General features: G+C 39.2%; 1 long non-coding RNA gene and 1 pseudogene across 1 annotated transcript in view; one reads left to right on the forward strand and one right to left on the reverse strand.

The window, feature by feature from the left end:
* The window catches only part of LOC144613831 (uncharacterized), a 208,713-nt gene that overhangs the window by 61,166 nt on the left and 123,722 nt on the right, over positions 1 to 23,825 (forward strand). The window lies entirely within an intron of this gene.
* Positions 12,564 to 23,825, reverse strand: part of LOC132664993 (large ribosomal subunit protein uL15 pseudogene) — a 34,143-nt pseudogene continuing 22,881 nt past the window's right edge.

Raw genomic sequence — 23,825 nt, forward strand, 5'->3', positions numbered from 1 at the left:
CCACTTATTTATTTTAAAACTGGAATTTTGTACCTCTTAATCCTCTTTATCTGTTTCACTCATTTCCCACCCACCTTCCCTCTGGCAACCACCAGTTTGTTCTCTGTATTTAAGAGTCTGTTTTGTGTGTGTGTTTTGTGTTTTAGATTCCACCTATTTCAACCCTACTGGTAGACTAGAGACGTCCTACCCGATGGATAAAATACTGGAGAAGTCATATAGATTTTCTAGTTACTCTGAGATAAAAAGAAAAAGAAAAGGTCTCCTATTATCTTCTGAACCAAGAACAATACCCTTCTACTAATCAGTGTGTTTGGTTCATTGTCATAGTTAAAACTCTGAATTCTTAACTCATTTGATTTCCTCTCTTACCTCAGCTTACTACTACTTTGGACCTGGAAACGTACAATTTTCTTGCCATGGTTCCTGGTGCCCCCAAAATGAGTTTAAAGGAGACAAGAAGAAGGGTGCATTCTGGTCTTGGGGCTTCTTTTGCCTTTGTGTTTTTTCCGAGATTTCTTTGATGAGCAACCCCAATTGAAAGTCTCCACAATGTGGTTTATATCTCTCTTCTGGTTTGCTGTTTATGACATCCTACTTCAGTCTACCTCACATAGACTTTTCTTCACTGGGGTGTCAGAGGCCCTCCAAGATTCCACTTTGCTCTTGGGAAAAACTTACATATATTCTTGTCCTGCCATCTGTGAAACTGCAGTTTACTCCTAGTGCAGCCCACTAGTTCTCTCCTCTTGGCCACACAGTGACAGTGGCAGTGCATCATCTGTTTTGTAACTATCAGGCATGTGTCAGGTTTCACACCTCAGGTGCCCCCCAAACTCCAGAGGCCACATACATACAACATTTTTAAGGTGGCTCCCGTAAAGCTCTTCTCTTTTTTCTTGAGGTGAAGGTGAAGGTGAAGCGTCTGCTTCTGTCAGTCCCACTACTCTCTAAAAACTCACTCCAAAGAGCAGACTATCTCCTGGCTGAGGCAGGAGGTCATCACATGTTGGGGAATGCAGTGTGTGTGAGGGACAGGATCCAATTCGCTACGCGTGGTTTACAGGAGGCTCTGGCACTGTGCATTGCGGCTCTTGTCACTTACTGTTTCCGTCTAAGCTCTAGACTTGCCAGGGGGAAGTCAGACTAATCTGAAATAGGGTGACTTGCATTTGGACACCCTTTTTATTTACGTCTATTTGTGCCAGGCACTCCGTCACACACTGGAGGCACACGTAGCGTGAGCCTCAACTTCTGCTTCTCAGAACTTTTCATTTTAATTGTATGTAAGCGATGAGTCATTGAAGTCTACTCCTGAAACCAATATTGCACTGTATGTTGAGTGACTAATATTTAAATTAAAAAAAAAAAGGCATTTGAGGCAGCCATCCAAACAGATCATAAAAATACAAGTCAAAACAACTGAATTCTGGGGTGTTAGACACTTCTTTAGTGGTATGTTCTATCTCCTCAGCCCCGTTTCTGACTTTGGGCCCGGCTGCATCAACCAGCACTGCGGAGGCTTTGACCAGCTTTGTGCAGGTGCGACTTGGCACTGCCTCACTGGGGACCACCCCCATACCTGTCCTGGTTTCTCTGATGCTTTTAGGAACCTGCTTGATACAAGAGAGTGCTCAACAGGAGGAGTACATTCTGTGGAGCTATCCTTGACCAGTGGGGGATGAGAGCCAATGGATAAATGTTACACCTCTCCTCCTTCTGACAGATAGTTCATTCAGCTCCTCAGGAGGTTCCGTGGGGGTGAGCATTCTGCCCCTACGGTGTAGGCAACTTGATATACAGCCTTATATGGTCTACGTTCCTTCCCAGCTTTTTTTTTTGCTGGACCCTCATCTAAAGCCCGTGCACTTAAGCCTTTGTCTCAAGCTCTGATGCCAGGGAAACCCCAGCTGAGACAACTGAGGGAATAGAGAGTACGGGAGGAACAACGCATGTTAAAAAGTAAGGTATAACTTGGACATAAGTAATTGCATGACCAGAAATCTTTATACACAGGTTCACTAATGAGTTAACCTGTAGCTAGTTCTGGAAATCAAGTATGCAGGACTGGCTACATAATTTTTGAGGCCAGTGAAAAATGGAAAGCTGGGGCCGTTTTATAGGAATTATTAAAAATGCCAAGATGGTGACAGCAGAGCATTAAACCAAGCTTGAGCTCTTTAAAACCTGTGCAATTGAAAGGTCACTTACTCTTGAAACCCGCTCTGAATGCCTACATGAGTTTCCATTATAACTCCAATGCCAACTCATTAGGAACTAGTAAAACATGTATGGTTACCTCTTCCTTATTGGTCTACTTCGTCTGACCAAATTGTGCTTTTAGGAAATTCCATTCTGTCTTCCCAGGGAGTGCTGCAATTCACTTGTGTACAAGCTGTGGCAGTGTGTTGTTTAAAAGAGCTCAGACTCCCTGCCCTACCCTGTGGCCAGAAATTTTTGCTGTTGTTTTTCTTTCTAAGACTACTACCTTTTAAATTTCTTTCGAATGTCTGCTAAATACAAATCCCTAGGCTAGGAAGAGGGCATAAAAAGATTCTGTACTCAAGGAGCTTATGGAGTAGTAAAAAAAGAAAGAAAGAAAGAAAGAAAGAAAGAAAAGTAATTGGAATTGTAAGAAGTATTCATAGAGAAATATGCACGGGGGAACACATGGGAACTACCTGAGTTAAGGACAAATGAATGAAAAGGGAAAAGTGTGAACAGTAAGGGGAGCTTCCTTGAGGGTCTGTCTGGTGGCTGATAAGTTTTGAAGGTGAACTTGAAATCATTCATCCTGTGAAGATGTTAGGAATCATTCATCCTGTGAAGAGGTTAGTCATTACAAGTGATGGAAAAGTTATGCAAATGGAAGTTGGAATAAATGTGTGGAATCCATTCGGTTCTAGCAGTGGGGATAGAGATAGAATGTCAGCTAGAGTGTGCATTAGAGACAGAAATGTGAGGACTCTTAGAGGCCATGCTGAAAATACATAACTTTGTCCCATAGACAATAGAAACTTAAGCTGGGGAATGACAAGTTTAAATTTGTATTTTAGAAAAATTATTGCAGTGGCAATGATGAGAATGGATTGGAAAGAGTAGGACAAGACAAAAGGAAATTCTTTTATACTCTATTAAAATAGAGAAGGTAAGAATATGATTAAAAAAAGACAAACACTCTGCTTCCCAAACTAAGGTAGGGGCAGTGTTTATGGAAAGGGTACATATTTGAAGACTCTTAAGGAGATAGAATGGATAACACTCTGAAATATCGGACATGGGGAGTGTCCATGGTTGGGTGCCCATAAAGCAGAGCCTGAGATAGGGTGTCAGGTGTTTATGCTTTAAGACAATGAGTGCTTTCAAGCAGAACAGAGGGAGCAGGGGAAAGAGTCCAGCAAAGACGTGGTCTCATGTGAAGTCAAGGTTTGGCCTGTCCTTAAGAGGAGGACTCTTGGTACATAAACTACACCATAGCATTGAGGTAAGAGAAGTGGCTTTTTACTCTGTAATGGTCAATATTGGGCCGTGAGCCACTCTGGAATGACTAAGTTCCCTAAGAGGTGGCTTTCTTCAACTAAGGACAATTTTCCAGAGAAAGGTGGCAGCTGTGAATTGGAGTGGCCAATAGTCCCAGCAGTTTGGGGATGGGCACAGTGTTAGTAAAGGGGATTTGGGCAGGGCACATAGTGTTTACTACGGTTGTGTAGATGATGACTTGTAGAGTTCCTTCTTGGACAACTGAGTGAATGTTGGTGGCATCTCTTAACACAAGGAGGAAGGTCAAGGAGAGGAAGATTTAGCTTTACACATGTTGTTATTTTACAGATCATCTAGATGGAGATATTTAGTTGGTTGTGGCCTATATAGATCTGGGATGGAAGATAGATTTCGCAGTTATCTGTGGGAAGTTCATAGTGGAAGTCATGGGTAAATTTACCTCGGAAGATTTTATGGAGTCAAATGGAGTAAAGATTTTATGGAAGAAACCCAAAATTAGTGTGTGAGGATGCAAACAGTGGCCTCCAAAGGAGAATGAGAAGTAGTAACCGTTGGCAGAGTCAGACAATGGTGTCACAGAAACAGAAGGGAATTGCAAGAAGGTGGGCACAATCAACAGTGCAGGTTGTTTTGAAAACAATCAAGTAAAATTAAGATAATGAGTATTTTGGATTTACAGCAAAGAGATTCTTTTTCTCTTTATTCAGCACATTCTGTTCAATGCTGATTTATTTGGCTTCTATTTGTTCTTGCACTGATAAGAGTATGGTAGGAGAAATTTTCTGTGTTCATCCTTAAACTGCTCATACATTGCTCATACATGTCATTGCATTATACTTTTATAGACTAATGTTCCCTTCTAATACCAATGCTTTGTACCATCTTGCAAGGCTGCATATTTTTGACCAAATAATTCCTACTGGACAGGCCCAGAACTCTTTTCCAGAAACTGAGTCATCACCACATAAGAGACTTTAAACTTGTCACAAATTCCTTTTTTTTTTTTTTATCCTGATGATACTGATCTATTGTCACGTGTCAACTATCAATGCATTTTTATCTGTTTGTTTGTACATCAGGAAACAAACTTATCTCCTCTTGGTTAATTTTCTTCTTTTTTCACTTCACCAGAACCATGATTCAAGATCATTTTCCAGTATCTCAGTCACCATTAACCCTTTGCCTCTTTCTTCCACATTATGTGAGGTCAAAAGGTACATCAGCATCTAATGTCAGCAGCAAAGTTGTACTTAGAGTCTGCATTTTCTACAAATATATCATTTGTAGAAATGAAGGCATTCCATGCCTTATGAGAAATCCATCTATCTAGCCCCAAAATGCTTACATAATTTCATAGAACGCTTTTAAAAAGAAATTCAAAATTAATTTTTGTAAATTAAGGCAATAAAGATACCTTGTTAGAATAGTTGGTACTGTGTTCTGCCTTACTTGTGATTCCTTAGGAAATAGTGATTTAACCAGAGTATGTGGCTATCACTGTGCTAACTTTGAGTAAAAGAAAATTTATATAATCTATATATTTTCTTTGAAGAGAAAAGTATATACTATTGAACTGTTTAAATATCAAAATCATATAGAACAAATCATAATCAAATTGGCAGTACATATAATAACTGTAGTTAGAATTAAAACTATCAGTAAAGCCAAGCTTTTAGGTGGGAGAAGTGCCCATTACTAATTAGAGATAAGTGCCATAACTTTATCTATGCCTCACAAAGAAATGCCACATGGCCTTTTCTTAGACAGTCTGTTCACTTTATATGAAGGCATTAGTTGGTTGTGGCAAATAAAACATCCCCAAGGTTAGTGATGTTGGTGTTTCAATGTTTTTATTCAATCTCTGTCTTGTCATTTTCCAATCTGTTTGGCAACAGTGTGTAGGAAGCAATAAAGCATGTTTTTCTTCACCAGGACTAGTGACCCAAGGTGTTATTGTGACAAGTAGATTCTGATTCTGTAGGGAGGAAATGCATTTCACAATCCCCAAATCTATTTACTTAGTAGAGATTCTTCTGGCAGTATTCTACAATTTCAACTCACTTCTATATAGGTGCTTATGCTGTCTAGCAGGGGACCGACAGATAAATTATAACTTACATTGTTGAAAATGTTTTTGTCCTCATTCACTAAAGCTTGAAGGAAATAAGATCTTAACTAGTTCACTTGCTACCGTTCTTTTGGGAGATCTAATTGGTTGTTTGATGTCCAGAGGACTTTTGGAAAGATACATGAAAGGCCCAAAATGATTGAGAATAAAAAGCTATTTTATGTTTGATGGTTGAGTCTGTGTCAAATGAAACAACTTTTTATGCTTCCTTTTTGGGCATCTAGTATGAGACATATAGAAATGTAACACTGTTCTGAAACATTGTCCAATCACGTCCTAATTGGAAATGCAAAATTAATGAATATGAAAGAGTAACAAGTAATAAAAGATCATATGTTTAGGCAACACAACTGATTTTAATTAATCTTACTTTCCTCAGAAAAAAAGTAGTCTATATATTTATAGCTATGTTTTGTATATAAATTCACCAGAATTCAGAGATCAGTTGGGTCTGCAGTGGGCAGGGGAAGTCTGGGTGAAGGGATCAAGAAGATAACCTCTCTTAGATGGGGAGGGTGATAGAGGATGAGGTATTCCAAGCTAAGGAAGCCACAGGAGCAAAGGCACGATCTAGAAATAAGCAAAACATGTACGTAAAATGGGGAGCAGAGCCAGGTGACTAAAGCAGACTGCTTATTTTAGATTCTCAGGAAGGAGATCAAGGCGGGAGGACAGATTAGGAGGAGCCATGGTCACATTTAGATGGATTCATGCGTCCGTGTGTCTACATCTTACACACTGAAGAGGCATTGAGAGTTACTGAGCACGGGTGTGGCCTGCTGAAATCTGTTTCAGGAGAAGGCCTTAGGCCATCTAATATGGTTGGAAAAGTATAGTTTGGGGTGGTAGGCTTCAAAATGAAGTATGAGTATCCTTGAGTTTCTGTACAAGCTTTTCAAGGGCATAGTGTTAAGGGAATGAATTTCTAAACCCTCAACTTTCATTTTTACTTTTTTCCAAAAACCGATCTGTGGTTGAGATGCCATGTTGGTTCTTAGATCTTATCTCTCCTTTAACCATGACCCCTTTCCCACTTTCAAAAAGAACATTTCTTCTCATCAGCCCAGAGCCTCTTGCTTGTGTACAGCTCTGGGCTGGGTAAATCTCCTACATGTCAAACAAGGAAGCAATCCTAAATACTGTTGTGGATAGTAAGGAAAAGAGAGCCCCTAATGAAGAAGCTGGTAATAAATCCTTTACAAGACAAGTGGTTGCCAATGTATTTCTTTTAACAAACTGTAAAGAAGAACCCAAGCAGGCTGACACTTGATTATTAATTTTGATTTTGATAAGGTGTGATTTTTTTTTTACATAAAACTTGGAGGTAGTTTAAATAATTGAGTGATGTTACTACAGGGGAAAAAAGACTTATTCCTGTTTATTTATTTGAACAAGACTGCCAAATACTCACTTCCACATGTAAGTAAAATGAATAGTGTTGCTACAGAACCGCATCGTATTCTAGTGATAATTATTATGATACATGAACTAATGTTTTTAAAAGTTTTGTCTCTTTTACTAAGTTATGTATTTCTGGTAACACTCAACATCGCATACTTACCACTTATCAAAATATCAGATGCTTTTATGTTGGTTTGACTAATTATATAATAATTATCAAAATATTAATTTAACTCAAATATTTGGATCTTATGATTCTGGAAAATAGAAATGTATGGATGGGTTATCAAGTATAAATCTTTGTGCATAAAAATACATTATAATATATTGTAGGATAAAATTCTGCAGTGAAATGGAATGTGAATATGAATTCAAGGAGAAAAGGAATGATGTAAAAAAGTTTGGTCATGTATTTTTAAAACAGATGTTGAAGGGTATCAGCTTGTTCTGGTAACTTTCCATTGGGTATATTGAAATGCGCTCCGTAACAGTTTTCCTGAAACAAGTCAATATTTACAACATGCCAGAAATTACATCCTTTGCAACTACCTAAAGATCTGTTGAAAAACTTTAGATGTCAAAAATGTGAAGTGCTGTAAATCTTTAAAAAATTATTTTTGGAAGAACGTGAGTAAAATATTTGGAGAGGCTTGTCCTAAACATGCATTTGCATATCACACACATTGTTTGTTTTTACTTAGCTTCTTTTCCATTATTAAAAATAGAAAGATTTTCTGGGGCGCCTGGTGGCTCAGTTGGTTGAGTGTCCGACTTCGGCTCAGGTCATGATCTCGCAGTTCCTGAGTTCGAGCCCCACGTTGGGCTCGCTGCTGTCAGCCTGTCAGCGCAGAGCCCGCTCCAGATTCTCTGTCCCCCTTTGTCTGCCCCTCCCTTACTTGTGCTTTCTCCAAAATAAATAAATATTTTATAAACATAATAAGATTTTGTAAAAATACCCATATTTACTTCCTGCAGAAGATTTAGAAAATATCAATAGTTGTGCTGGGTGGCAACAGAAGAAGACGGCTGGTGGAGCTAGAGCCCACTAAATGCCCCTTAGTCCCCCCTCTTAGAGATCAACAGAGGCATGGGGATGACAGGGAAACAGAGGCCCTGAGCCAGGGGCACACGGGGTCTGTAGTGACTATTTCTGTGCTTATCATTGTTTCCAGTTATTTGTTATTCCATGGATTTATCTTTTATCTCCCAAAAGAAATGACTCAATTTTTGAGAGCCTGGTCTTTGTCTTATATTCTTTTTTTACTCTTTGTAAACAGCTACTGTAGTCCCTGGCACTCAATAGTATACAACATACCCTCTGTTCACATCTCTCCTCATTTTATTAAGAGAATTTAAATTGGTAATTGATAGAGAGGTTAAAGGAGATGATAAGGTCCAAAAATAATACCCTGATCTTGAACAAGCACACTGAAGATAATGATTGTGCTGTGAAAAGAGAGAAGCATGGGATGAAGAGCTTATTGGGGAATATTGAATTTGCAGTGAGCTTGGGGTCAGCGCTGCTGCCAGCAGATAGAGAGCTCTCAGCAAGTTGAAAAAGGTGCCTTCTCTAGGTTGGGGTCCATTAATTACATCTTCAGGTGAAGAAAAAAAGCACCCTTTCTTCAGGTATATGCAGCCCATGTCAAGGCCCAAATTTAGTGAGAAGAGTCATCTTCTTCCCCTTCTTGATCAAGGGTCTTTGGGCAGTGCACTGACTGCACAGCTGTGTTTGCACTTCTGCGTGAACTAGGTCATTGATCGGTAACACCAATTTATTGGTAGATATTTACTTTATTCAAAACCAGAAAACTTTATTCTGGCAAAAAAATACATCAAGTTGTACCATAACTTTAGATAGTATTATATATAAGGGTTTCCTGCTGAATTCATGTTAACTTTTGCATTCAATTCCAGTAAGCTCTAGTTGACAAGTTAGGGAACTTCATAGACATGCCTGCTTCCAAATAGATATAGTATATATTTTATCACCCTGCCACAAACATCTCCTCCACTTTCTCTTGCTATGCCTAAAATTCACAATATCAGACCAAATCAGTTTGTATTTGACAAAGGCCAGGGTATTACCTACAGAAGGCCGTGATTAAACAACACATATTTTATCAGGAAAAGAGAGAAGATACCATGAATTAGTTTATTTATCTGTGAAAGGATTGTCCTTTAGGGAGTTTGATCCTGAGCAATGGAGAAAAAGCATTTATTCACTTATCTGTTCATTTAGCCAGCACACTATATTCTATATTTTAGGCACTGTCATTGGTATTTCTGTCTCTCTCTGTGTCTCTCTCTGTCTCTCTCTCTGTCTCTCTCTCTGTCTCTCTCTCTCTCTCTCTCACACGCGCACACACACACACACACACACACACACAAACAAAACCTTCTCTCCCCTCTCAAGGCACTGGGTCTGGTGAAAGAGAAAAACAGATGCACACAGATAGAATACAGTGTGTGTATGTCCTTCACAGAGGACATACTGTATGCACCAAATATTGCAACATTGGGTAAATGCAAGAATGGTCAGTTCTGCTAGATGAGGAAGGCATCACTAAGAAAGCATTATCTGGGTTTGCCAAGGACTGAGTGTTTGTGTCCCCTCTAAATTCATACATTGAAGCTCTGACCCCCAAGGTGATGGTATTTGGAGATGCGGTCTTTGGAGGTAATTAAGGTTAGATTACCTCATGAAGGTAGGGCCTTCCTGATGGAGTTAGATATCTCTTTCTCCCTCTCTTTCTCTCTCAGTGTCTCTCCCCGCCCCCCCCCCCCCCGATGTCTCTCTCTCCCTCCTCCTCTCTCTCGGTGGCTCTCTCTGTCTGTCTGTCTGTCTGTCTCTCTCTCCACATGCATGCACAGAGGCAAGACCATGTGAATGGGTCTCAAGGAGGGGACCATCAACAAGTCAGGAAGAGAGCTCCCACCAGAACCTGACTGGTCTGGCATCCTGATCTCATACTTGCAGCCTCCAGAACTGTGAGAATGAAATGCTTGTTGTTTAAGTTGTCCAGCCTACAGCATTTTGTCAGAGCAGCTAGAGCTGACTCAGCCCAAGTTGACAACTACATGGGAGTTTTCTCATGGACCATGGGCTGGATATCTTCCATCCGACCCTCTGGAACCACTTTCCATTCTTCTCCGTTTTTCTCTCAGCTCCACAAAACCTACCTGCATGGGCTGCATCTGTAGGTCTCCCTTGTGTCCTAACTTCCTGTTGGTGAGCTCTGGAAGGAGATGTGATGGAGGGCAGAGAGTGCAGTGGTGTTATTTATTCCATAGGCTTCTGCCTGGCAAGGTTCCCTCTGGCCACCTATCTCTTAAATACAGGCCACTGCTCCTTTCAAGGTGGCTGTTCTCCAGGACTCTCTCATTCTGGCTTCCATTTACTGCTCCCTGGTTTTGTCTCTTTGGGTCTAGGGACAGTAACCTAAGCCACACCATCCTTAGCCCCAGGGAACTGCATTATCTTTGGGTTTATCTACACCCTTGCCACAAGTTTGTAAATAGTCCCTTTATTAAACCCTACTCACAGTATCTTAATTTGAGCGCACCATCTGTTGTCTGCTGGGACCCTGACTGATACAGACTGTAAATTGTATGCGGATGCATTTGTCTAACTCACCCAGTAAATGTTAGCTATTTTTAATATTGCATTGTGATAATATTTTGAAATTTAAGCAACATTTTTCTTTCAAGATTGCCTATTATCACTCTACTTTTCCAAACTGGAGCAGGTAGGTTGTTGATTTCACCGTTTCTATGAAAAATTTGTTACAGCTATAAGCAGAAAAAAATCTGTGGGGTGTAAAATGAATAGACTCCAAAGGACTTAAGATTTGGGAAAAACTCCTCCAAGTCAGACTAGATGGAGTCATGGAGTCTCAGCTGGAGGATCCCTCAGAAGGGACCTTGTACTTTTCCTCCACTCCCACCACCAAGAGGTGTGGGAGAGGGAGGCCAAAGCCTCTGCAGAGGACCTGGGGTTTCCACACGCAGACACGATTATACTCAGGGAGATGGCAGGACTCCAGACAAGAAATCATTGTCTGGGAGGTCGAGGCGGAAATGTCAGAGACTGTCTCCAGAGTTATAGAGTGAACAAGTTTTGAGTGGCCAAGAAGGGCATAGAAATAACAAGGAAAGTTCCTGGAAGTGCCTACCAATGACCAAAGGCTAGATGAAGGGATGCGAGCTTGGATTGATGAACATCACTGAATCCCCTTGTGCTAGACGAATGTCTCGGAACTTAGACATGGCCCCCTGGAGATGGTAAGAGGAAGGTGGATTCGTGAATTGATGGATAGTAAGTTTCCACTCCCTGGAGGAAAGGAGCTCAAAATAAAAATCTATCTTAGGTTGTAATAAAATAAGGCTTATTGCTTGCATGCCCAAGATTGTGGGCACAGAGTCACTCCTGCTACATATTATTATTGCTCCTATTAATAAAGTGAGCAGGGATGGGGAGTCCTGAGAGAGTCGAACTCCACCTGGGAACTGCCAGCATGTGGAGTAGGATGCGGGCTTAGTAGATGCGGGTAGAGCTGCAAGCAGAGGGTTGCTTTATGAATGATGACCGTTTGCCAAGCGACTGATATGGGGGAGATCCTCTGCTCATCAGTATAGATTCATTATTGCACTTAATGCTCCCCCCAGATCTTCATTTTATAGGGAGAAGTTGAAGCTAAAAGCAATGGCTAAGTGCCCAAGTCCCGTGGCTGGCCAGTGGAAGAGCCAGGCTGTAAGCTCCAGAGAGCACAGTTCTGAACCTCAAGCTCTCAGCCCCTGCCCTAACCTCCCCTTTCAGGACAGAACATGCAGCCATGCCCCAGCCTTGGGATTTTATGAAGTAGATAATGCAAAGAAAAAGACCTACAGAGTTGGTGCTATGATGAGATTGGTACTTTAAACAGAACATTCTGTTAATAGTGTGGAGAAAAATAGCCGAGGTGCAGACCTGGAGGCAGGAAGACCAATTTCCAGGCTTTGCAGTGGGCCAAGTGAGCAGTGCCAGGTCACGAAAGGTCAGGAATGAAGGGAATGACAGAAGGAACAGAAGGTATGTGGCCGGCCAATGTGACTGTTGAGATGACTTCCTGTTACAGACGAAGAAGATGAAAGCCATTGCCAGCTTCCTGGCATGTGTAATTGCAGGGGCGACAGCTTTGCACTTGTTTGCCAATAATAAGTACCAAGAAAAATATGTAACTGTAGTATGATATGGTAAAGGAGGCTGGAATTGCCCCTTGAGACTTCAAGGAAGAGGTGACCTTTGAGGTGGGATGTGGAGTAAGGTTAGAATTGGCCCTTCCATGGGTGAGAAAGGGGCAAGGAAGAAGACAAGAGAAATAATGGGGGAAGAGAGACAGATTCGTCAGATTTATTTCCTCGTGTGTCTAGTGTAGTTTTTATTCAAACAGATTTTGCACCACAGGTACATATTTATCTATAATTTATTGGTACTTGATTGATTGATTGAAAAGCACCTGTTAGCATTTAATGAACCTCCCTTCACAAGGCTTCAAGCTACCAGGATGCATCTGGCCCCCACTGCCCCTTAATCTTCTCCTCTGTTCTATGGAAGAATCTGGCCTTCACGATGACAGGCTGTCTGGAGAGCTTTCCCTTCCCCAAAACTTTGCAGTAGCCCGATCGGACCACATCAGTGATGGGAGCAGCTCCAGTCTTGTTTTTGACAACATGTACCCGTGTCTGCTCACCGACTAAAGTCCACGCTGTATTATCAAGGTTATCAGTTGGGCAGAGCTCTGGTTCCTCTTTACCTGGTAATGCCTCCTACCAACTTTTCCAAAGTGATGTAGGTGATATTTGTCGAAGTTGATCCTATGGTGGTGGCTGCCACTCGCATTACCCTGGTCTCCTGGCTGCTTCTGGTGATTGCCCATGCGTCCGTGGCTTGGCTTGTGTGGCCCGGCAGTTTCCGAGTCTTCCTCAGTCAATGACTGTATGGGAAAAGGTGCTTGGTGATTAAGGCGAAAGGGAGGTGAGGCAGGAGGTGACCTTGTCCCTCTGTGCCAGGTCTGGAGGCCTGGGTGGGGAGTCAAGGATCTGCTTTGTGGCACATTCAGAAGAGGTGATGTTACAGACTGGCCTGGGGCCATGGGGCCTCATCAAGGTGGCTTCTGAGCGCACAGGCCCGAGTGTCTCAGAGATACGAACTAGGGGGTGCAGCCCCAGCCTCCAGAGTCCATGCTGGCCACCCTACCCTGAGGCCCACCACACAGAGCCTAGAAGACCTGGCTAAGGTCGGGGGTAGGGAGTTGGGGCACAAGGTGAGTACAGCTTGTGGCCTGCACCAGCAATGAAGCCGAGGCATGAAAAACTATTGGTACTTTTAAAATGTAGGTTACGATAAGGTTTGTCAAAAGGAACACTGCAAAGGTGGAAAAGGTCATGTGTGGCTTAGCTGATCCATGTGAGGGTGGCTAGTTTTCCATTTGTTCCAGCATTGTGACTACCAAGTTCCAGTGCAGACCTAAATCTGTAGTGAAACAGGGTGTCTTCTTACAGGGAGATTAGAGATAAGTAGCAATTATGATAGGTACCTTTGAGACTCTTGGATCTAGAGAGATCCAGGGAGGTATTGCAGAATAAATGAGAATTCAGGCCTGGGAATTCTGTTTGTTCCTATTATACCAGTAACATAACAGGTCTCACGTTGACCACCTATTATGTGTCAACGACTATGTTATTGACTTTATGTACATTAGTTTTGACCCTTTCAACATTCTTGAAAACGAGGTAGTATTCTCATTTTGCAGAAGAGAAAATTGAAGCTCAGAGAGATTTTTCCTTGTTAGTAGACAATGTAGTTGGAATTCAACTCCAGTTCTCCCAAATCAAAATTCTGGCCTTTTTCTTCTATATTGCATTGTCTCTACATCAGTAAGCTACTGCATACATTCTCTGTGCTGAAATAGGGATAGATAAAGTCACAAAAAATGTGAATCTGAAATTATTTTATGATTCTGCAACATTTTTGGTCTGGGAAAAGAGAAACATTCTGTGAAAGCATGAAGCACATGCACTGTTTTTATATTTCCCTTTCCCAAGGCAGGAGACTATACATCTGGTAATAGAGGGAGAAAAAATCCAAAACGTGGAAGGAATGGGAGCATAGAGGCAATGCAGCCCATGTGCCTCGATCTGCTCTGAACTGTTCCAGCTAATGGATTTAGCTCCAAACTTTGATTTTTAACTTTATGCTGTTATGTGAAAGAAGCTGCGTTTCTTTTTATTTATTTAGGTTTCCAAAAGTAGAATATTTGGTTATTTTAGGAATTGACAGAAATTCCATAGCATCTATCATGAACATTCTCCTAGGAGCAGAGACCAAAAATACATGCTTTCAGCAGATTTTGAGCCTTCATTTTGCCTTAGCCTACAAATTCTATAATCCAACAGAACAGTTCTGAATTCTAGGCTCTATTTTTGAGTTTTGACTCTCATCTGGAAATCATTTGTTCTAAACTATATAAAGGAGCCAATTTCAAACATAATTTAGGTTCAGTGTATAATTTCGAGTCTAGCTTGCAAAAGCTAGTTAAGGTTTCAACAATAGACTATTGAATTGTACTCTTGTTTTAAAAAAATAGGTATGGGTTGAATGCTTTATATTTATCATAAAAAGACTACTGTAAATGTCATTGTATGGCAATGACAAAAGGGGGCTAATTATATTTTGGATGACTTTTTCTCATAATCCTTGTGACATTACTGTGTGATGGGGACTGTTTGAGGCATAGTATTGGATTGCAACATTTTGTTTCTTGGATCACACCAAGGGGCATGGGGAGTGGATGGGAGCAGCTATCAGGAGACAAAGGGTGTAGGAAAACAAGCTCAGATAGGTCCTAACTGGAAAGCTGAAGGAGTAAGAAGACTTACTTCTCAATTCTTTCTCTTCACGTTTAAAAAAAGTATACATGTCGAATGTTTTTATACATATATGCATATGCACATACACACACATGTATATGGACATATATCATGTGATATTGTTTCATTGGGTCACTGTGCCTAAAATGTTAAGGCTTTTTAAAAAAATGAACTACAAATGAACAGAAAGCCCCATTGCACCCACCAAATTTATTTCACAAAATTTCCACAGCATTCCTATTGAACATTTAATTTTTGACAATCAGTTTTTAAAAATTACATGGAATTCTTGTCTTTAGGTAAATAGCAACAATAAAAAGGTGAGCAGGCATATTAACATATCTCTGTGATGTGTGCCTGATAAGGAAACTCCTTCCCAGCAGAGTCTGTAAGTCAAAGAGGTGAGAAGCAAAGAGCAAGAGACCTTCAGAATACAAGGCTGGGAAGCAAGGGGCTAGCAAAGCCAGGAGGAAATTACTAATGTGTCCTCACAAAACTACTGGGATTGTGTAATTAAGTTGACAAATTCCTGATACTCAGGAGCAAGTCCTCCTCCATATTTAAAAATTCAAATTAAAACACTTGAGCATGTAGTATGTTTAAGCTCAACAGGGAAAGTTTTGCAAAGCTGGTTGGTAATCTTGCTGCTTTGGAAAATAATGAAGTTGAAAAAATTTTCTCTCTGTGCTACTTCAACCCGTTTGGTATTATCTTTTCAAAATACCCATGCAAATTTGTGTAATCTGTCTGCTATTAAGAGTACATTAGTTTTTCGTACGTTACACGAGAAATGAAGCACATGCCCCCGAGTAAACATCAATAAAAACTGTTCGATTTCTTATGAAGCAAAGATAAATGATCTTAAATTGTGTAAAATATGTCTGTGCAACATAATCTGATATGAGAGAAATCAATAGAAAGGGATTTTGAAGATCAGGGTGCAGTTTTGGTGTTAAAAATTGGCAATAGCCACTATTTCCTGATAATGGACCCAATTTATCTTTCCTGAAATGACAACTAGATACTATTACAGGGCAAAGGGACTTCAGCAAATCTTTAAAATTTGTTGCTTGTGACAAAGTACTTTTTCTATGCAGGAAAAAAAAAGAATATTGCTTAGGTGGAATTAATGTCATAGGCTGTGGGATACATATTAATCATTAATCTAATGGAATTAGAGTATGGTCATAATAGTGGATTGATTTGAATTAGAGGCTTTAACAAGTCAATATCTGGGACTGAATGACAACAAGTACATACTTGGCTTTGAGTGTTGATGGCAAATTAAAAAAAAAGGATGAAAGAAGAGAAGTGGAGGCAGAGGGAGGGTCAGATGCAGATTTGGAGAGTGGAGGGTGGGAGCATAGAGTCTATAGAGTAGAACCATGGGACTCCGGGTGGACTGAAAACGATGGCCAGAAGGGGAAAAAAAGAAAAAAAAGAAAAAAAAGGAGCAATGTAGGGATTTCTCTTTGGTTTCCCTTTCTTCTCTCTATTTTTCCATTTCATGAATCAGTTAATATTCTTTTCACTAACTGTTGTGGTGGCCTGAGTGGCTGGTAGGATTTGCCCGCCTGAAAGTATTGATGCATAATACATTATATGGAATAATATTCTTACTGTCCTCTGAGGCTTGAGTTTCATTATCACTGGAGTATTTTGATAACATTAAGCTACTTGATAGACTCTACACCCACTGCACATGGTTGCATATATCTGTTTGTATATTTACAGAGATAGCTAAGCTTTTAACTCCTAATAAAAGCATTGTCCTATAAATCAAGCTATATTTATTTCTGCTCAAAAGTTATATCTAGCTATATTTATCCTCCATACATTAGCCAAACTAAATATATGCAATTATAAACCATAAATGAAGATTTTGAGTTATAAGAGCCAAATCACAAATATCTATCTTCCTTTGCTCTATTCATATAAGTAATGGTATGTATTTTTCAAAAAATAATACTAGCAGTGAACTTTTTCTGCTGAATGTATGACATTTCCATACTAATGGTAGGTCCAAATCCTGTCTGTGAGAAGTTGGTTACTTACAATACTGTAGTTGATTAGAAAATATCAAAATGTTAGAAAAGAGACTGTTAAAATGATTGAAATTATCAATGTAAGAATGATGTGAGAAGAAATCAGATTGTCATAAATCGGAATAATGTAAAGTTACCAATAAGAAATCAGTAAATCAAAATAAATTAAAGATAAAATAATTTAAATGAGCAAAAATTGGGTCATCAAAATTGTCTTTTTGGTGTTTCGTTATGGTGAATAAAAATAAGCCTTTTCATCACATACATAATGAATTCATTAAAGGAAAGTGTTTTAAATTGTTTATGCTGATGGCTTTGTGTTCATCTACTTAAACTTTTTTGCATGTTGCTTTTAAAAACTCTGAATATTTTAATGCTGATCGGCTCGGTATGGGCTACAGTTATAGTTAAGGGATAAAGTGAAGGAAATATTTCCCAAAGAACAGAAACTCTGTCCTTGACCCATGATAAACCCATAGCTGATGTCAGGATTAAGCTATCAGAAATCAAATCCCAGTTTTGAGGATCTGGAGCCTACCTTCTAGGAAGCCAGTGACCAAGCAAAATAAATGGTTTAAATTAAAAAGAGAAATTTAAAAATTATCAGTTATGGATGAACCCTCTTATCCTTTGCTTCATCTCCCCCACCCACTTTATTGTATGTATTTTCACAGTTTTGTTGGTGTTTTTTATTGATGGTTTAGGATGTTTGAGATGGGGAATTATGAAGCCAACAATTAAAATTTCTTTCTGGATTTCACAACCAAAAACATTTATGGATGCTCAATGTAACAGTTTTCTCTTCTGTATTTTCATACAAAGTGGCCAATCATCAGGCACTCTAATTATTAGGTTTACTACTGCACAGGGGTGGAACAGGCATTTATTTTGCAGTAAAATGTGCTTTTGAACATGTATTAAAACCCCTTAGCTAGTATGATATTTGGTCCTACTGTCTTTTAAAAGAGACTCTGCCAGTAACTACCCATGGGTCAACCACCAAGTTGAGGACTTTAGTAGGAATCGTTAGTAGGAATTAAAATGTAAATAAGAAAATATTTTTTAAAATGTTTTTTTAAATTTATTTTGAGAGAGACTTAGAGGTAGGAGAGAGGGACAGAGAGAGAGGGAGACAGAATATGAAGCACGCTCCAGGCTCCAAGCTGTCAGCACAGAGCCCCATATGGGCTTGAATTCACGAATTGTGAGATTGTGACCTGAGCCGAAGTAGGCCACTTAACCAACTGAGCAACCTAGGAGCCCCAAGAACATCTTTCTATAAACTTGCATTCATAAAAATGGATTTATTTCTGAAAATGCATTCTAAAGTCACAATCTCTATAAGTATTCAGACCCCCCCATGGATACTTAATATCACCAACATCAGAGAGTACCCATAGCATACAGTCTCTGAGGTCCCTCAGAGGTTAAGTCCTGATGTGACAGAATGGTGCTTTTCAAGTATTGATGTACATCTGAATCACCAGAAAACTTGTTGAAATGTAGATTTGGATTCAGCTGGTGTGTGGTGGGGATGCGGATGCTGCACGTCTGACTTCCACGCTTTATGTAACACGGGAATAAAGGCATTAATTACAGTTTGGCTGTCCTAATGGAAAGAAGCAGATGAATAATCCAAAATCCATTCATAAGTGACTTTAGAATATTCCTTTGTGCTTATCTGGTAATGAGTTTATATTGCATTTTAAAAATTTAGAACACTTTAATTGAAACTTTCTAAGGAACAATTACAAAGATTTGGGAAACCCTAGAATGTGGCAGTGACTCCCTAATATGTTCCTCCTGATTTTTTTTCTTTTTGAGAGAAAAGTTAATCAGTTTACATGCTGCTTCTTGATAATGTAGAGTTGCTTTATTTTTCTCTAGGAGTCTTATCTGTCTGGTTTCTTTTTAGTATGCATTTACATTTCTATCTTAGGGAAATGTGTGTTGGATTCTTTGTACTTTATAAGCTTTCTTATTGAAGTAATGTTAAAGATGATAGATGGACTCCCAAGGCAACATAGAAAAATTATTTTGTCTAGGTGATATGGAACTATATGAAGCAGGTTCCAGGCTGGGAGAATAGGGAGTTTTGTAGAAGAGGAGCAGGAGGATGAAGAAGAAGAGGAAGAAAACAAAAGGTTGCTACTCTCCTGGGTACAAAGCCTAACTTCAATGAAATTTTTAAATGGCAAAGTACACCTTTGACACTGGGCCATTGTCAAATATTCAGCTGTCTTTCCATTTTAGCCCTTTCCTTATGATACCCCATGTTCCATTAATTCAAATTACCTAAGCCCTTATGAGAATGAGTGATGCCCAGGGCCCCATGTAGAGTGCATGGATTGTGCTGTGCACACCTTCAGAGGACAACATTTCCTGGAATTGAGCATGAGGCATGGAATCACCTTAAGAAACTTGCCTGAATGCAAATTCCTATGCCTATTTCAAACCTGCCAATTTAGAGTCTCTGGGGTGGGGCCCCACACTGTGCATTTCTCTCAAATTCTAGAATGTGATATTACATATGGTATAGTCTGAAGACCACCAGCCTACATTTGCCATGTCATATATGTCTGCTCTATTGCACATAATTGTTATTTTGCTGCCCCACAAATTTAACGTCGAATTTCTCTAATATAGCTTGGTGAGTACTGGTAAAGGGATAGATGTATAATATTCTCCAAAAATTTGGATTTTAAAAGAACATTATTCACTGAAATAAAACTCTATTGGCACAATTTTAGCCATTATGAGAGAGAGAAAGGGTTTCTAAGATAAGTATAGTTAGGAAGGAAAGAGATATGTTGGGCATAGGTACAACCACATGGACAGGATTTAAAAAAAAATTTTTTTTAACGTGTATTCATTGTTGAGAGAGAAGAGTGAGCAGGAGAGGGGTAGAGAGAAAGGGAGACACAGTATATGAAGCAGGCTGCAGGCTTCGAGCTGTCAGTACAGATCCCGATGCGGGGCTCAAACCCACAAACCCTGAGATCATGACCTGAGCTCAAGTTGGGGGGCTTAACTGACTGAGCCACCCAGGCACCCCCACGTGGACAGGATTTTTATAACTGAGATTCTCCACTCAAGTAAAATCTTCAAAGATCTTATTTTCTTGTGAGAAAAGAAAATTTGATGTTTCTTTTGAGAAAAGTTCCCCTCTTCCTTATGAACCTAAAGATTCCCAAATAGTTACAAGCCCTCCCATCCACACACCATCATGTATAGTTATCTTTGTAGTGATGAGGCAGGTTCTGTAGGTGATAGAAATTTGGGGCAGAAACTGCCATTTTTGTGTGTGGATAATTTGTAAATCGTGATGGTGCATAAGCTTTGTGGTTTCATGATATTTTCTAGATTACTAAAACAAGGTCAGGGAGGAAGTAGCAATTACCTTGCTCCACAAATATCCACTTCTGAGTCTTTCCCATGGAACCAGTCAACAAAATAGTTGATGAAATTAAGAAGATAATCTGGCTAATTACAGCCTCCCTTTCTTTTTTCTTTCCTTCCTTTCTTTCTTTCTTTCTTTCTTTCTTTCTTTCTTTCTTTCTTTCTTTCTTCCTTCTGGTTAGAGGAAGGCTGTCTGTTGGTAGGAGTTTAGATTTACTATGTAAAATATGCTCACAATTAATTGAGGGTGATTTATGGTTACAACCCTAAATGGAGAGAGGACAGGTCTGAGGTTGAGATGAAAAATCACACACCTTAAACGTCTAACTTTGATTCTTGCATCCACACAGATACTCCTTTTAGTCTGTATTTATTTCTTTTTCCCACTCTTCATCTGTGAAATGGTGAAGTAATAACTACCATGCAGCAATGTTCCTTGGGAGTAATCAGTGTTTTTCCCAAGATGAAAAATAGTTTGTATGTGGAATGAATGGTATTATTTTAATTATAACCACATGTTGTGCATAAAATATGTCATTAGGCAGAAAGTTTTGTTTCGTTTTGTTTTTAAACTCAGAAGTGGAAAATGGTGAGAGACAATGAAAATGCACTACTTTACAGACACGGTGAGATTCGAAATTGAATCTCAACTATAGTAAGACTCACACATTTAAAAAATAACATGAGGTTTCGGTGTTTGTTTTTATGAGATCGGATCTTGCTGGTTCTTGGGAAGGGAGGATGAGGACCACTGAGATCAGTGATGGTAAACTCTTCAGAACTCTTCTATGAATAGAAGGGACTCTGGAGGGGGAAGAAAAAACAATGTGAAGATAAAAGAGCTCAGTTCCTTCCTAATGTTCTTGTCAAGTTTGTAGGGGTCCCAGTCCTCCAGCTAACTCATATTTGATGATATGTTGTGGTCTCACTGTTAGATAAGGCTCAGAATTCTTGGAGAGAAGAGGTCAATGCCCTTCAACCTTCTAGACCTAATACACGATGTCCTTTAAAATTGAGAGTGATCTCTTAGGGAAAAACTGTAATAAAGGCAATACCTGCTTCAAAATCTTTTTGAAATAAACTCCAGTGGCTTTGGGGATAATTGGGAGATTAGATTTAGGGGAGAAAAGTTGGCTAAAAATAAGTCAATGATTTGATTAGCTGTGGGCTGTACAATATATGTGGATATTTAAATTAAAATTAAATAAAATTAAATAAAATTTAAAATACAGTCCTCTGTATGCCAGTCATTCTGGCATATTTCAAGTGCTCAACAGTCACCAGAGGCTAATGGCTAGTGTATCAAATGTATTGATATAGAACGTGTCCATCATTGCATAACATTCTATTGGCCAGCCCTGAACTCAGTCTTATGGGCAGAATATCCCATAATGAAAGGCCTTTCTGTACCCTAAATGGGTCACAAGTCTGACCTGGTGCCCATACTTTCTTTTCAACATCATGTTAAAACTGTATCTACAGATTCCCCACTGATCACTTACCTTTTTATCACCTTGAAAGAAACAGAGTGAAATCCAGCAGATACTTTTGATTGGATAGAATACATAGTTGGAATTTTTACTGAGATAGGGATACCATGTTTTTCATTGACTGGTATATTGAAATATAATCACACATGCTCCAGGAATCCTCATGATCAACAATAAGAATCTTTATTTGAAAGGGGCATCCCAAACACTAGCCTGCTTGTAGTAATAGGGGCTCCTCTAATCAATCCAGCAGTCATGCAGGCAGTGAGCAAGCAAACAGCTATTAATTTAACAATGTTTGGGCACAATGGGGATGGAAGACTCTTTAAAGGTGTTCATATGAGTGTGAGGGCCAGTTATCTGTAGTAGAAAAAGATATGGACTTGGGATCCAAATAAACTCAAGTGTATATTCTAGGGCTTTAACTCTGGAAAGGAAAAGAGTATCTGCCCAAAGCTTCAGGCTCCTCTGTGGTGTGGCCTCCTTTTGAAGGGGACCGGGTGAAATTTGGGGATAGACATGCCAGAGGCCAGATCTTGTGGAGGAAGGTAGAAGCAGAGGGTGAGTGACAACAGATTTTGACAGATTTACTTATTTTTTTTTCCAAACACAGAAATTCTTTTTTGAAATAAAAAAGCACTAGGATACAGCACTAGGTAACAGCACTAGGATACAGGATCTGACCTGTAACCAAAGATATTTTTATCTTTTCTATTTATAGGAACACTAAAAGGCAGTCTTTCCACTGGCTACAGTTCTTTGTATTTCTCAGCCTTCTAGTTGACTGAAAAAACAACCAATCAACTAACTTTACAACTTCAGATCAAATGAGAGGAAGACAATGGCATTCAATCAAAGAATGAGGTGCCTAAATCAGATAGATGTTTGTTTGGGGAAAAGGAGATGCTGGCATGGAATTGTCACCGTTTTGGCAAATGTAAAAGAAAAACAAACAAACAAAAATTGGAAGTTATAAACAGATTTGTTAACCAGAAGAAAAGATAAATTATACATACATAACAAATATATACATATTTCATTGTAGCTTTCATCACTAGAAATTTTTGAACTCAATTAAATTTTATAAAATATTATAGGAAAGAGAGGACATAAGATAACAGAGATGAAAAAATATGTGTGCCAAGACATATAAGGTAATATAAAAGTTGTTAGGTACGGTAAATAAAAATGTTATAATTTTTTAAAAGTAGAAATAAAATTTTTACCTGTTGTAGACAAAGAACAGGCCTGACATAGCAGAAGATCAAGAATTACAAAAAAGATTAAATTAAGAAGTTGTCTAGAATGCAGAGGAAAAGAAAAAGAGGTAAAAACAAATTAATGGAAAGATGATAAATATAAAAGACGAGCAGAAAAATATTGAAAACTTGCTGTTTTTCTGAAGAATTAGAATAAATAATCTACAAGAAATATGCAAAAGGATTATGAGAGAAAACATTCCGAACTAAAGAATAAACTTACTCTGTAAACTCAAATGGCCCATGATTTGTCAAATGTTACTAAAAGGAATGGAATATAAACACATTCTGATAAAAGCTCGGATACTTAACAATGAAAAAGAAACCCACACATATCTAGGATGCAGAAATACATTAAATACAATAAGGAGAAAACATCTGGATTTCAAACTTTTTCCACAACTTTGAAGAGAAAGCAATAGAGCAGCATTTATAGCAGGACTTTCTAGCAGGTCTTTGCAATGTGGCATCGCAGAGGAAATGAAGTGTTGCATGGTAAATGCTCAGGGCTGTTTGCAGCCGGGTGACTAGTGTGGAGTTCCAAGACCAGGGTGTTTGTTCAACCGCCCACAGGGCTGGGTGATTCCGACCCTTGTCATCATTCCTGTAACCCATTCTTGGCACACTGGGTTGAAGATCTTCTGTAAGGGGTTTTAACAAGGGAAAAGGTTGTGATGGTTTCCATTTACAT

Source organism: Panthera onca, chromosome D3 (assembly GCF_046562875.1).
Source record: "Panthera onca isolate mPanOnc1 chromosome D3, mPanOnc1 haplotype 2, whole genome shotgun sequence".
NCBI classification, from domain to species: domain Eukaryota; kingdom Metazoa; phylum Chordata; class Mammalia; order Carnivora; family Felidae; genus Panthera; species Panthera onca.